Source organism: Triturus cristatus, chromosome 7, assembly GCF_964204655.1.
Source record: "Triturus cristatus chromosome 7, aTriCri1.1, whole genome shotgun sequence".
Taxonomy (NCBI): domain Eukaryota; kingdom Metazoa; phylum Chordata; class Amphibia; order Caudata; family Salamandridae; genus Triturus; species Triturus cristatus.
In genome coordinates this window covers 1,229,458,226-1,229,471,231 of record NC_140590.1, presented here as the reverse complement: position 1 = coordinate 1,229,471,231, position 13,006 = coordinate 1,229,458,226, and the positions used below count along the sequence as shown (strand labels likewise).

The 13,006-nt window shown below is 49.3% G+C and overlaps 1 protein-coding gene across 2 annotated transcripts in view; it reads right to left on the bottom strand.

Moving 5' to 3' along the window:
• LOC146811672 (microfibril-associated glycoprotein 4-like) overlaps positions 1-13,006 on the bottom strand; it is a 639,295-nt gene that overhangs the window by 184,692 nt on the left and 441,597 nt on the right. The gene's annotated exons all lie outside the window — the stretch shown is intronic.

Sequence of the window (13,006 nt, the reverse complement as noted above, 5' to 3'; positions counted from 1 at the left end):
CTGACATCAGAAGATATTATTGGGCTACCCAACTGGGAGCGATTAACCACGGTGTTTATGGTCCGGCGTTGAACCCTGGGTTTGCTATGGATCGGTGGTTGTTGCGCGGGGGTAATTATCTTAGGGCGCTGTATTCCAAATCACTGGATGGGTCCCTCACGGGACCAACCAAGACGGCAGTGCATGTGCGGAAGGCGGTTACAAACTCGTTGGGCTGGAAGGACAGACTTACCCAGGCTACTCCGCTTTTCGAATCCGATATCTTGGGGAAATTATGGCACACGAAAGGGTTTGAGAAGTGGGACCTCATTGGGATTTCTAGAGTTGGGGATTTGCTGACTAAGGGTAAGGTGAAATCGTTTGAGATGCTGCAGACGGAATACGAATTATGGGGTACTGAATACTTTTGGTACGCCCAGGTGCGTCACGCTCTGCTATCTGTCTGGGCCGAGGGGGAGGTCGTACCTGAGTCTTCTCCTTTGGAGGATCGGATTCTGGATGGTCATATGCCGGAGAGTACAATCTCCTTGATTTACAAGAAGCTTGTAAATGTTCGGACCGACCTCCTCCTTGATGTGCGAGAACAATGGACTAGGGATGGTCTCGAGCTGGACGATGAGGACTGGCAATATGCCATCTCCTCTCCGAAGGAGGTGGCGATCCCGGCTAGACTGCGGCTGGTGCAGCTTAAGATACTTCACAGGGTTTATGTCACGGGGCCCCGCCTGATTCATATGGGTTTCTCTGATGATGGCTTATGCAAGAGAGGCTGTGGGATGTTGGGCACCTTTCTACACATTATTTGGGAGTGTGGGGAGATTGTAGAGTTCTGGAAACAAATTCATGACGTGATGGAAGAGGTTACGGGTATCGCGCTCTTCCCGGAGGCAAGACGATGCCTATTGAATGTCTGGGGTCCCACTGACTATGATGCCGCCCAGACCCAATGGGTGACCCTGGGGAATATGGTGGCGAAGCGAGATATTGCGCAGCTGTGGGGATCCCAGAGACCTCCCACCTTGGTAACATGGATGGAAAACATGGACTGGGGCATGTTCCGGGAGAAAACGGTGTACAGTGCTCGAGGTCGCCCTAAGAAATGGCATAAGATATGGGGGCAATGGAACCATTATAGGGGAGATATTTGTGTGCCCCCGGTTACTGAGATGCTCGATGTGCAACTTTCCCCCTAGCTCTACTCCCAACTTTGATGTAAAACTGTTTATAACCTGGAGTCCTGTACCTCTACTTTCCCCTCACTTCTTTGGCGTGGTGTACTGCTCCGCTGATGGGAGTGGGACCTCGCCCCGGCTGAGAACTAGCGCACGCTTATTGTATGCTCTGCCCTGCTTGTGTTTTTATTTTTTGGTTTCCATTAAAATTAAACCTTTGTTACTCCTGATGTATAGCTATGGACCTTCCAACGTATTGTTCTCATCGTGCTGCCGGACCTCCGGGATGTCGGCTGAATAGCTGTGTACCATGGTGACGTAAATAAAGGGTTTTTTTTAAAATAAATTAAAAAAAAAAAATCTGATAAAACTTCGAATCGATTTACATGGGCAAAGGGCTCCAAGGGTGGAGAACTATTCTTCAAGTGCTGAGTACAACCTGGCTGGTTGTTAAAAATAAAGCCTGATGGGGAGGATAAAAAAAAACCTTGGGAACTAGCCCTTATGCTATCCGAATCAGAACTCAGATTACTCAAATGAGTTAACAGAGAGCGTGCGCACCTAGGATCTTTAAAATTTAAGACTATCTCCCTCCACAGATTCCATTGTGTGGCCGATCCATTTAACTCTACGTACCATAATAATGTTTTCTATGGTGCAAAGACAGAATATTGAGTTTAAAATGTCAACAAACACAAATATCGAGTTTTAAATATTGTGATACATAAATAGCGACAGGAAGAATATTGTGGTCCAGTAATTAAATTATAATAAATGTATTAATATTTGGTATTTATTATTATTTCTTTAATTTATAGTAATGTGTACCCCTCCCCTATCCAACACTTTCTCTACTGTTGCACTCACTGGAGGGGGAATAGAAATTTTTACCCCTTCGCTATACTACATTTTCCCTATTGTTGCACCCACTGGAGTGGGAATAGTAAATTTTACCCATCCGCTAGCCAACACTTTCCCTACTGTTGCACTCACTGGAGCGGGAATAGTGATTTTTACCCCTCCGCTATCCAACACTTTCCCTACTGTTGCCCTCAATGGAGTGCAAAATTTAATTTTAAAGGCTATTAAATATTTTAATTTATAATATAATGTTTTTTTATTAGATTTTAATTTATAAGTGTATGTAAAAATATATATTTATCTGTAAATTTTGATATTTTTATCAAATTATAAAATAAATTAAAATTAATAGTTTAATTGTTTTAAAGAACATATATATAAATATATATTACATTTTATATATATGTTTAAATATTCTTTTAATTACATTTATTTTATTATATTTGTTAGAATATATATTAAATCTAAATAATTTTTTTAAAGTTAATTTTATTATTTAATATGTTTAACATTAATTTGTATGTAAATTAAAAAAAATCGATATTTTGTATATCTATAGTTTTTACATCTATATTTTAGTTTTGATATTTTCGCACTTACAATTTTAGATATAGGATGTCGATATTTTTTATATCTATATTTTTGCATCGATATTTGTGTATGGGGATATTTTGGGCATCGATATTCTATCAGTGAACCGTTTTCTATAATTACGGATGACAACCTGCATTCATAATGCACCAATGTGCTGCTTTATTGATAAGACTTTACAGTCCTCATATGAGCCTTCAGGCAGAGGTGGCACGCCCATTAGTATCAAGGTGTATGGGGTGCTGTCAGAAGGTAAATTCAAATAATCATGCGCACCTTTACCCTGGGGGGAGCAGAAATAGACTGGTTGCGATAAGATATGGTTTTACCGGCAGAGGGCTGCTCGCACCGGGGTAAATAAACCAAGTCTATGCGGTCTGTCGCTCTCACTCTATATTCCTTCTGGGTAACGACTGGTGCCCCATTACCAGGCCTCGGGTGTGCAATAGGATTGTGTAGGGGGCTCTTTACACTTGTGGGGAGTAAGGGAGCTTTGCTCATTTGCTGCTAGGGCAATTCCTGATTTTCTAAGCTAATTGTGGTTCCCCTCATTGTACTAGAACCAGGACTCTCCTTGATATTACTCGCCATCAATGAAAGTTGCTCTTCAGTGGGCCCGAGGTGGGCAAGGATGGCCTTCAGAGCATCTGATGTATATTGAGTGACACAGGCGTAAAATTCCTCACACACAGGTAGTACCCCTCCCCCCCATCACCATTAGACATAATGGGTACGTCCTGATTGGTGATTTGGTGGTTCTTTTTGGGTGCAAGGCACTGTCTTTTCGATTTTGTGGCACCCTCTACCCTTTTTCTTGTACCTCCTTTACTGTGTGATCGTTCAGCCTCCCCTTCATTCTGGTCAAGGACTTGAGAACAATTAGCAGGATTGTTTACAGAGGTATTAATAATAACTGTGGGTGAAAGTAGAACTAGAGGTGAGAAATCAGCCAGTATCAGTTGGTGCCAAGGTATGTTTGCGCCGTCCCATGACTGGTAATGTCAGTAATTCAATATCCTATCAAAGTGTAATCTAAGACAAGCCCTTAAAGGCGTATAAAAAGGGCACTTTCAGGTATTTAACACAACACAGTGGCAGGCCTTGGAGGCAACCAGTGAACCAATCATTCATATGTTCCACAGTACCTTCATCTGTTGCTTCCGTAGCGAAAGCTGTCCAGAACATAGGGCCAAGAGAGCGGGCCCGGCCCAGCCACGACCGCGGATGGGCGCAGACAGACGTTGGTCCAGTGCTCTCCATGCCACTGGAGTCATGCTATCCTGGCTGATGAGGGATAAAATCCCGAAACCGGTCCTAGGATGCTTGTTTCCAGTCCAGGGAGGACCTGGACTGGCAGTTCGGGCTGGACTGTTCCCATTGGGTGCAGGGTCAAGACTGATTTGCATATGGCTGGGTTCAAACTGGAATGGCATGGTGAGCATAAAAACGATGGATTTAGGCCCAGATCTCTGTACTGGGGTGAATGGATGACATTGTTCTGCATTCTGTCTATCAATTGTTTTTTTTGCATTAGTCACCCCAAGTGGGACAGATATGCCCAGACGTGGGTACCATGCTCTCCATGCCACTGAAGTCTAGCTATCCTGGCTGATGAGGGGTGAAACCCAACCTGTCCTAGGATGCTTGCTTCCATTCCAGGGAGGACCTGGCCTGGCAGTTTGGGCTGGACTGTTCCCATTGGGTGCAGGGTCAAGACTGATTTGCATATGGCTGGGTTCAAGCTGGAATGGTATGGTGAGCAAAAAAACTATGGATTTAGGCCCAGATCTCTGTACTGGGGTGAATGTATGACATTGTTCTGCATTCTGTTCATCAATTGTTCTTTTTGCGGGAATCAGGGCAGCGCTTTATAGTACGATGAAAAGTCCTGCCCCTCAAAGACGTAGGCAACTCCTGGTGCAAGGGAGCCTGAAACTTGCAGTCCCCAACGTGGCCACCAAAACAGTGTCCTGCACCATGGGAATCATGGCAGCACATTAAAGCACCATGAAATGTCCTGCCCCACAAGGGTTTAGGCGCCTCCTCGCACAAGGGAGCCTGGGACTTGAAGCCCCCAATGCAGCCTGCAAAACAGTGTCCCTGTTTCAGTCCTGTGAGAACATGGTTTACCAAGTGCTGAAAAGTGGCAGGAACATGGTTCAACCCAATGGGAATTACCTTGAACTGGTATAAACCCTCTGGTGTAAAAAATGCAGCCTTCCCCTTGACACTAGGTGCTAAAGAGATCTAGTTAGATCAAAAATGATCAAATACTTTGCAGCGTCTAATGATACATAAGCTCATCATCTCTCTGGATTGAATGGGCATCTCTCTTTTTCACCTCATGGAAGGCTTGGTAGTCCACACAGAACAGTAAGTGTGTAGAACCTTGTTTGGGTACTAGTACCACTGACTCGACCACAGACTATGTGACTTCTCAATGACCCCTAGGTCCAACACCTTGACAACTACATTCGTGGTCCACACATTTTGTACAATCTACCCTTCAGTGGCAGATAGTCCCTTGTGGCTGTCTTGTGGACACAGACTGGCGTTAACCCAGTTTTCAGTGAGAAGAGTTTAGGCAACCATTTCATCGCTTCATCACCTCCCTACATTCATTCTGCTGCTCAGGCGTCAACTCAGGGCCTAACTGAAACTTGCCCATAGTGCCATATTCCAGGCTACAGTGCAGCAAGGCAGGAAGAGGCCAACTGTCTTCCTCAACTTTCTCTGCAATATCAACACATTGATAGTATAATCTTGGCAGAGGTAAGCCTTTAGCCCCTTCATATGGAACACCCACTTAGGTTCCCTTGTGACCTCTGTGTTACCAAGTAGTTCACCTCAGAAATCTCCTTTACTAACTTGTATGGCCCACACCATTTGTCCTCCAAAGCCCTGGGACAAATAAGCTTTAGCACTAAAACTTCCTCATCTTCCTGGTATTCCGTCAGTGTGGCTTTGTGGTCATACCATTCATTCATAAGCTCTTGGCTTGCCTGAAGAGTTTCCTTCACGACTCAGATATTGCACCATCAGCTTCCTGAGGCCAATCACATAGTCCACCACATCCTTCTGTGGCCATTCTGAGGTTCCTTTCCATACTTCTCTGCCTAATGTCAGTGGTCCCTGCCCCTAAACCAGGTGAACGTACAGAAGTTCAAAGGGACTGAACCTGAACCCCTTCTGTGAAATCTCTTGGAAGGCAACCAAGACATGTCGCAGAAGATCCCACTTCCTCCTTAGGTTCTCTGGCAGAGTTCTCATATGCTCGAGTGTCTTGTTAAACCGTTCCATCAAAGCAGTGATCTGTGGGTGGGTATGCTGTGGTAAAGTGGTATGTCACACTAGCTTCCTCCAGTATTTCTCTCATGTATGAAGAGATGAGGTTGGTTCAGTCAGAGATCACAGCCCTTGGACAACCGACACTAGAAAAGATCCACAGAAGAGCACTTGCTACGACCTTTGCCGTCATGCTCCTCAGAGGCACCATCTCTGGATATCTTGTAGCATGATCAACCACAACCAGCATATATTTATTTCCTGACAATCAGGGGGAGGGTTTAAATAGGCCACAATGTCTATCCCCACCTGTAGGAAGCTGGCTCTGCATTTACTATACCAAAGTTAAGGTATAGTGTTCCCATCGACCAGTGGATCCCCAGAGGCTTATAGAGGCTTAAGTAGATTATACTAAAAGCTCTATTTCTGGTAGTGTGGCCGAGCAGTTAGGATTACCAGAGGGCCTTGATAAGCATTTGTTGTACACACTCAGGCAAGAAATGATTACACACACACTCAAAGACTGAATCCTGGACCAATTGTTTGGTATAAAAAGTATTACTTTGTTATTTTATTTTTGGAACCAAGTGGAACTCAGTTGCAGGTAAGTAGCAGTTTCAACAGTAGTAGTAATACTTTTCAAAATGCAGTAGAAACTGTCTTTAAAAGGCAGTAGGAATAATTGACATTATGGGAAATACTTTTGTGATGTAAATCAAAAACTGCAGCAAACTTAGCAGTTGTAAAAGACAGATAGTTAAATGCAATAGGAGGGCGCATGGCCAAGATGGCGGGCTGAACGGACGTGCAGCCTCGGAGCTCCCGCCGGCGGCCTGTTATAGCATCGGCCCCTGGGCCGCATTAGCGATCACTGACCCCCGCTGGGGGCCCGTCGGAGTGCCGCAACAGACAGGAGGAAGACCGGAGTGGTGGTGGGACCAGGGGGAGCTTCCCTCCCGAGTTATCTGGAGTAGCGGCCCTGGTGCGCGGCGCCGGCGCCCAGCGAGGCCTAGTTTACAGGGGCCTGGAGTGGTGGTGGCGGCAGCAGCGGTCTAACGGGAGCGGCAGTCGCAGATGAGATCGGCGCCCCCGAGGCTCGGTGGTGATCGGCGGGGACCCGGAGGCCCTGGAACGGTGGCCCCGAGTTTATCTGGGAGAATGAGCGGGAGCTAGGAGGCTGACAGACACCGTGTAGATCTCGTGGCTGCGGAGGCGGGGCCCGAAGCGGGGTGGGTGTCCCGAGCTGTGGAGGCCCTTGCCGCGACTCATCTGAGGGGGCCCAGCCGTAGGGATTGGAGGACCGGAGGTCCCAGCAGTATGGTGTGTCGACGTTGGTGAGCCTGCAGCCAGAGCGGCGACGACTGAGTCCCTCAGTTAGAGGGAAGGAGACCTGGTGCCGCCCGACGGAGCTGAGGACCGGGCGAGACAGTCTGCAGCGGGCCTGGAGCCCCCGCCTTTCGTCAGAGTGAGCGGCCTAGCCGGCGGATTGGGGGGCAAGTCTGACGCCTCTCACCGGCGGAGAGCGGAGACATGGAGCAGCGAGGGTGGCCACGTTGCCAGAGCGGCGGAGACGGACATACGACAGGCCGGAGGAGGCCTGCTGACCAGGTTAGTGGGGCCCCACCTGAGACTTCCTTGAGGGTCGGCCTGCCGCCCTCGGCTTGGCGGGGAAAGGCGACTGCGGAGGCAGAGGTGGCTGACGCCTTCATCATTGGAGGGAGTGGCCGCCATCTCAGAGACTGGCTAGTGGGCTGCAGCTGCTGGAGGAAGGGACTTCTTGACCTCTGGAGGGAACTGGGGGCCCGAGGGGGGCCGGAAGTTTGCTACGGGGCTAAACAGGTTGGGACGCAAGTGGCGAGCGGCGTCCGTAGGCACCCCATGCCGGTTACCACACGGAGAGGCTGGACGACGCTCCTGTGTGGCCTTTGGGAGATACCACCTGCACTGATACTGGGACATTGGCTGAAGAGGGGGGAGTCGGACTGAGGGCCCGGGGAGATCATCCCGCGGCCGGTTCCTGGGGCACCGGCGGGGGACTGCCAGGCCTTGGCGAGTGGAGGCGGTGGGTGCACCGCCGTTCGAGTGGGGCTTCCCTGCCCTGGTCCTGGGTGCCGTTTGAACTGGAGAAGGGCCGGTGGTCCAGAGGTGCCGAAAGACGGGGGTGGTGGTGCTGATTGAGACCGGTGGACTACCGGCGTTGAACAGCTGCCAGGCGGGGTCACGTCTCTCCTCGGACGAGCCGGTGGCGGGGGCAGGGGCGAGTTATTGTCCCCCCTAAGGGCCGCAAAGACAAGACATTGAAGGAACTATTTGCAAGGGCACAGGTTGGGCCCACGACGGATGCAATGGCGGCGAGTGTGCCCTGTCCCCAACCCACGCAGACAGATGGAGCTGAATAGATCACCAAGTCTTTTTTAGAATCCATGTTCACTGCCCTGAGAGTTCGCAGAGATGTAGACGGCATCGGGGAAAGAGTAGCCGCGCTTGAGGACAAAAGTGATGGGCGTGACACGGAGCTGGTGGCATTGCAACAAGAGATCATTGACCTCTAGACGCACGTAGAGGACATGGAAAATCAGTCTCGGCGCCATAACATATGAATCCGCGGAGTGCGGATAGCCGACGACTCGAAAGACCTGTTTAGCTTCACAAAAGAACTCTTTAATCATATCCTGGATCAACCACTGGAGTCGGAGTTGCGGATCGACCAGGCGCATAGAGTAGTTACTCCGCGGCCCTCGTCCGACACTCCGTCTGACATCTTAGTGTGTGTACAAGATTATCGCTCTAAAGAGGACATACTTCGTAAAGCTCGTCAAAAACACCCAGTGGTGTTTCGTGACCAAGCGCCGGTCCTTTACCAGGATCTCTAGGCCCTCATGCTCCATAAACATAGACTTTTCAAACCAATCACAACGTATCTTGAGCAGCGCAACATTCCGTATAGCTGGGGGCACCCCTTTCGCCTGGTGTTCCGCATTGATACCACGCTATACCAATTGCGCTCTTTGTCAGAGGCAGCTAAGCTGTTGGGGGTGAAGCTACCGGTGGAGGACAGTGGAGATGACGGGCCCCCGGTGGATGCAAAGGATGCCAGGCCTGGATGGCGCCAACAGGGCCGTCGTAGGCGCGCTAAGAAACCTCCAGTGGCGGAGATCCTCAGGGGCCAGCAAGCAGCTTTAGAGACTGTCCCCGCGGGACTGAACAACTCCCCACCCGGCTAAGTTAAGCGACACTTGCAGCCGGCTTGATTCCTTGGTTCCTGTGCAGGCCGTCGGCGGGAGGGGGGCCTTCCCATGGTGGTACCTTATTCCACGTTGCTGACTTACCATTCACCGGAAGGTGGAGGACACTTGTTCTGGACTTTTCTTGTTCAAATGTTGGGATGTTTGGGTAGGGTTTGGGGGAACTGGTTGGGGGGGGCAGGGGGTTCCACGTCCATCATTGGGTGGGGTTGCGACAGACATGCTGGCGCGGGGAATACACACCGCTCGTCCATGGCAGGTTCCCCTTTCAGGTGATGCGCTGCTTACATTGCGTTCCCTGGGTTTTCTGGATAACGTGAATGGCCCCGCACACGCTTAAAGTATTAACTCTCAATGTTCGGGGTCTTAACAACCCAGTTAAGCGCAGAGCCATATTGTCCTGCTTAGAGAACACGCAGGCCGATATTTGTCTCCTCCAAGAGACCCACCTCCTGACTCAAGACTGTCATCGGCTCCGATCCCGAAAGTTTCCGACACAGCTCTTTTCTTCTGGTCCCACCAAGGCTGTGGGGGTGGCGATCTTGGTGGCCCAGCGGTTCATGGGGAAAGTTCTGCAGAAAGAGGCGGAAATTAGAGGTCGGTTGTTAGTTTACAGGTTTGCTTTGGGTGCCATTACCTTCACCATTGGCTCTCTCTACGCCCCTAATGAGGGTCAAGAGCGCTTTTTGCAGTCCGCTCTCTAGGAGGTCACGGCCACAAGCGACCGCAATATTCTCCTGGGGGAGGGATTTGAATCTTGTTTTTGATAATATACGAGACAGATCTTGCCAGTGCACACATCAGACTGGCGCGCTCTCGGCTGCGGGACTTGATCGCCTACAGGACCTGGGGTTGTGCGATTTGTGGCGTAGCTTCCATCCGCAGACCTGGGAATTCTCTTATTATTCTCATGCACATAAGACATATCATCGGCTGGATTACCTCTTGGTCTCTTCCTCGGTCAGGGAGACGGCATCAGAGGCTGAGATAGGAGTGAGTTCCCTTTCCGACCATGCTCCGGTGCTTACTACTTTGACTCCGGTGGTGCGGCCGGACAGAATATGGCGCCTCAGGGACACTCTGTTACACCGGGAAGATGTGATAGTGCAGATCCGAAGATCTATAATTGATTTTCTTTCGCACAACGCCAATACTGACACAACCTTAGCGACACAGTGGGCGGCGCTAAAGGCAGTCCTCAGGGGAGAGTTTATTGCTATCTCGGCCGCTGACAATTTAGAGCGTGGACGTAAGCGGGAGGAGCTTACACAAAAAACTAAGGAATTTGAGCAAATACATCAGAGGACGGGCGCCCCCAGAGTATGGTGCCAGCTCAAAGCAGTACGACAGCAGCTGGCGGCTCTTGATCAAGAGTAGAGTACGCTGCCCTGCGATTAAAGCATGCCTATTACACTGGGGGGATAGGTGCAGGCGCCTTCTCGCCCATAAACTCCGGAAGGTCCGGAAACGTCAGGGGGTCCGCGAGATCTGTAAAGAGGATGGTACGAGAGTTACAGAGGACAGGGATATAGCCGAGGCATTCCGTGAATATTATGCTAACCTGTATGCCAGCTCCCGATTGACCGCCGATAATGGGGCGGCTTTTTTAGATTCGGTCACGCTCTCAACTTTGTCCAAGCTCCAGGCGGATCAGCTGGATAGAGACATTCGTCTGGAGGAGGTGATTGCTGCCATCTCCCGGTTGAAATTGGTGAAAGCCCCTGGGCCGGATGGCTTCACCGCCATCTTCTATAAGACGTTTTGTACCCTTTGGGCGCCCCTTCTCACCCAGCTATTCAATTCTTTCTCAGCCGCGGGAGCGATTGCCCTGGCCCTTTTGGGGGCTCTCATAGCAGTTATCCCCAAGCCGGGGAAAGATCAGACTCGCTGTGGGGCGTACCATCCCATCTTGCTGTTGAACGTCGATCTCAAGCTTTACTCTGGAATATTGGCCAGTCGGCTAGCACCCTATATGCCAGGTCTTATTGACCCGGATCAGGCGGGGTTCATCCCAGAGCGTCAAGCCCCTGACAACATGAAACGTGTCCTGCATCTGGTTGAAAAACCCTCCCGTACGACGGGAGAATACATGCTGCTCACGATCGACGCTGAAAAGGCGTATGATTGCGTCCATTGGCCCTATCTGGAGCAGGTGTTGCTACGGATGGGTCTGGGAGAGAAATTTTGCACCCATATTTTTAACTGTTACAAAGTTCTGTCGGCGTCGGTTTGGGTAAATGGCCGCACGTCCTCTAGCTTCCCTATAGCGCGGGGCACGAGGGAGGGGTGTCCGTTATCGTCTCTGCTTTTTGCCGCCTATATGGAACCCCTTGCCCAGAAGATTAGGCAAAATCCAGAGGTCTCAGGAATTAAGTTCGGGGGATATGTTCATACCATCAGCCTCTACGCGGATGATGTGCTGCTATCTTTATCTAACACGCGGGTGGCACTGCCGGCCTGCATGGCGGGCTTGGACACCTTCGCACGGGTGGCGGGGTTCAAGGTGAATGCCGACAAGTCGTTAGCCCTTAGTCTCTCCCTGTCTCCATCCACCCCGGAGTACTTGCAGAGCTCACTCCCCTTCCAGTGGGTGGAGGATTCGGTTCCATACTTGGGGATTCAGTTGGCCTCTACACTCCCGCGGGTGGTGGCCCTCAATTATGCAGCCTTGCGTTGGAAGATCCGCAAGGAGCAAGGGCGGTGGAAGTACTATCCTCTTTCGTGGCTGGGCAAGATTGCGGCGGTTAAGATGACCATACTGCCGCAGATTCTATATCAATATCTATTCCGCACCATTCCCCTACATCCGCCTTCCGGATGGCTACAGCAGACACATCAGAGCAGAAGATGGGGCACTAATCAGCAGTGTTTTTCACAAAGAGACAGACAGACATAACCTACTTTCTTTTTATAGTTTTCATCCACGTTCACTCAGGGAAAATGTACCCTATGGGCAGTTCCTGCGACTTCGTAGGAACTGCTCCTTGGTCACAGACTACAAAAAGGAAGCAGATTGCTTGAGTGAGAAGCTCAGAAACAGAGACTATCCTGAACATGTAATTAAGAGAGCACAGAAAAGAGTGAGAAACTGTGACAGGGAAGCTCTATTGGAGACCAATGAAAGAGAGACCGTAGAAAGAAGCATTTGTGCGACAACATTTAATACAATATATAATCACTTGAAAAAAATCATACAAAAGAATTGGCGAATTCTGAATGCAAATGGATTAGATCAACCCGTTCCTCTCTTCTCCTTTAAGAAAAGTGCGAGCATTAAGGACAAGATTGTGAGTACAAGTCCCAGGATACAAAGGAACCCTGAAAATATTCAGAACCAGAACCAGTTTTTACCACCGGTAGTAGGCCACTACTCATGTGGCTACTGCAGGGCTTGTCCTTTGTCAATCAATGGGAAAAGTATAGATATTGGGCTGAATCGCACATGGGAATTGAGACAACATACCACATGCAATACAGAAAATGTCATCTATTTAATTAAATGTCCTTGCGAGATGCAATATGTGGGTATGACAACTCGCAGAGTTAAAATCCGCATATTAGAACATATGAGCACGATACGATGTGGTAAGATGAATACAAGACTGACGGCCCACTTCAATGAGTATAAACACAGTGAAAGAGAGTTAAGGTGAACAGTACTGGATAAAACTTTTATCCCACCAAATATGAGTGACATTTCCAATTTCCTCTTATTAAGGGAACAACGGTGGGTGGAAAGGCTGAAGAGTAGTGTAAAGGGACTTAATGACTGTATCCCCTGGTTCCAACTACATGGAATCATAAAGAAATGAAGAAATGGGAAATTACAACAAGAGGATGTATTCTATGGCT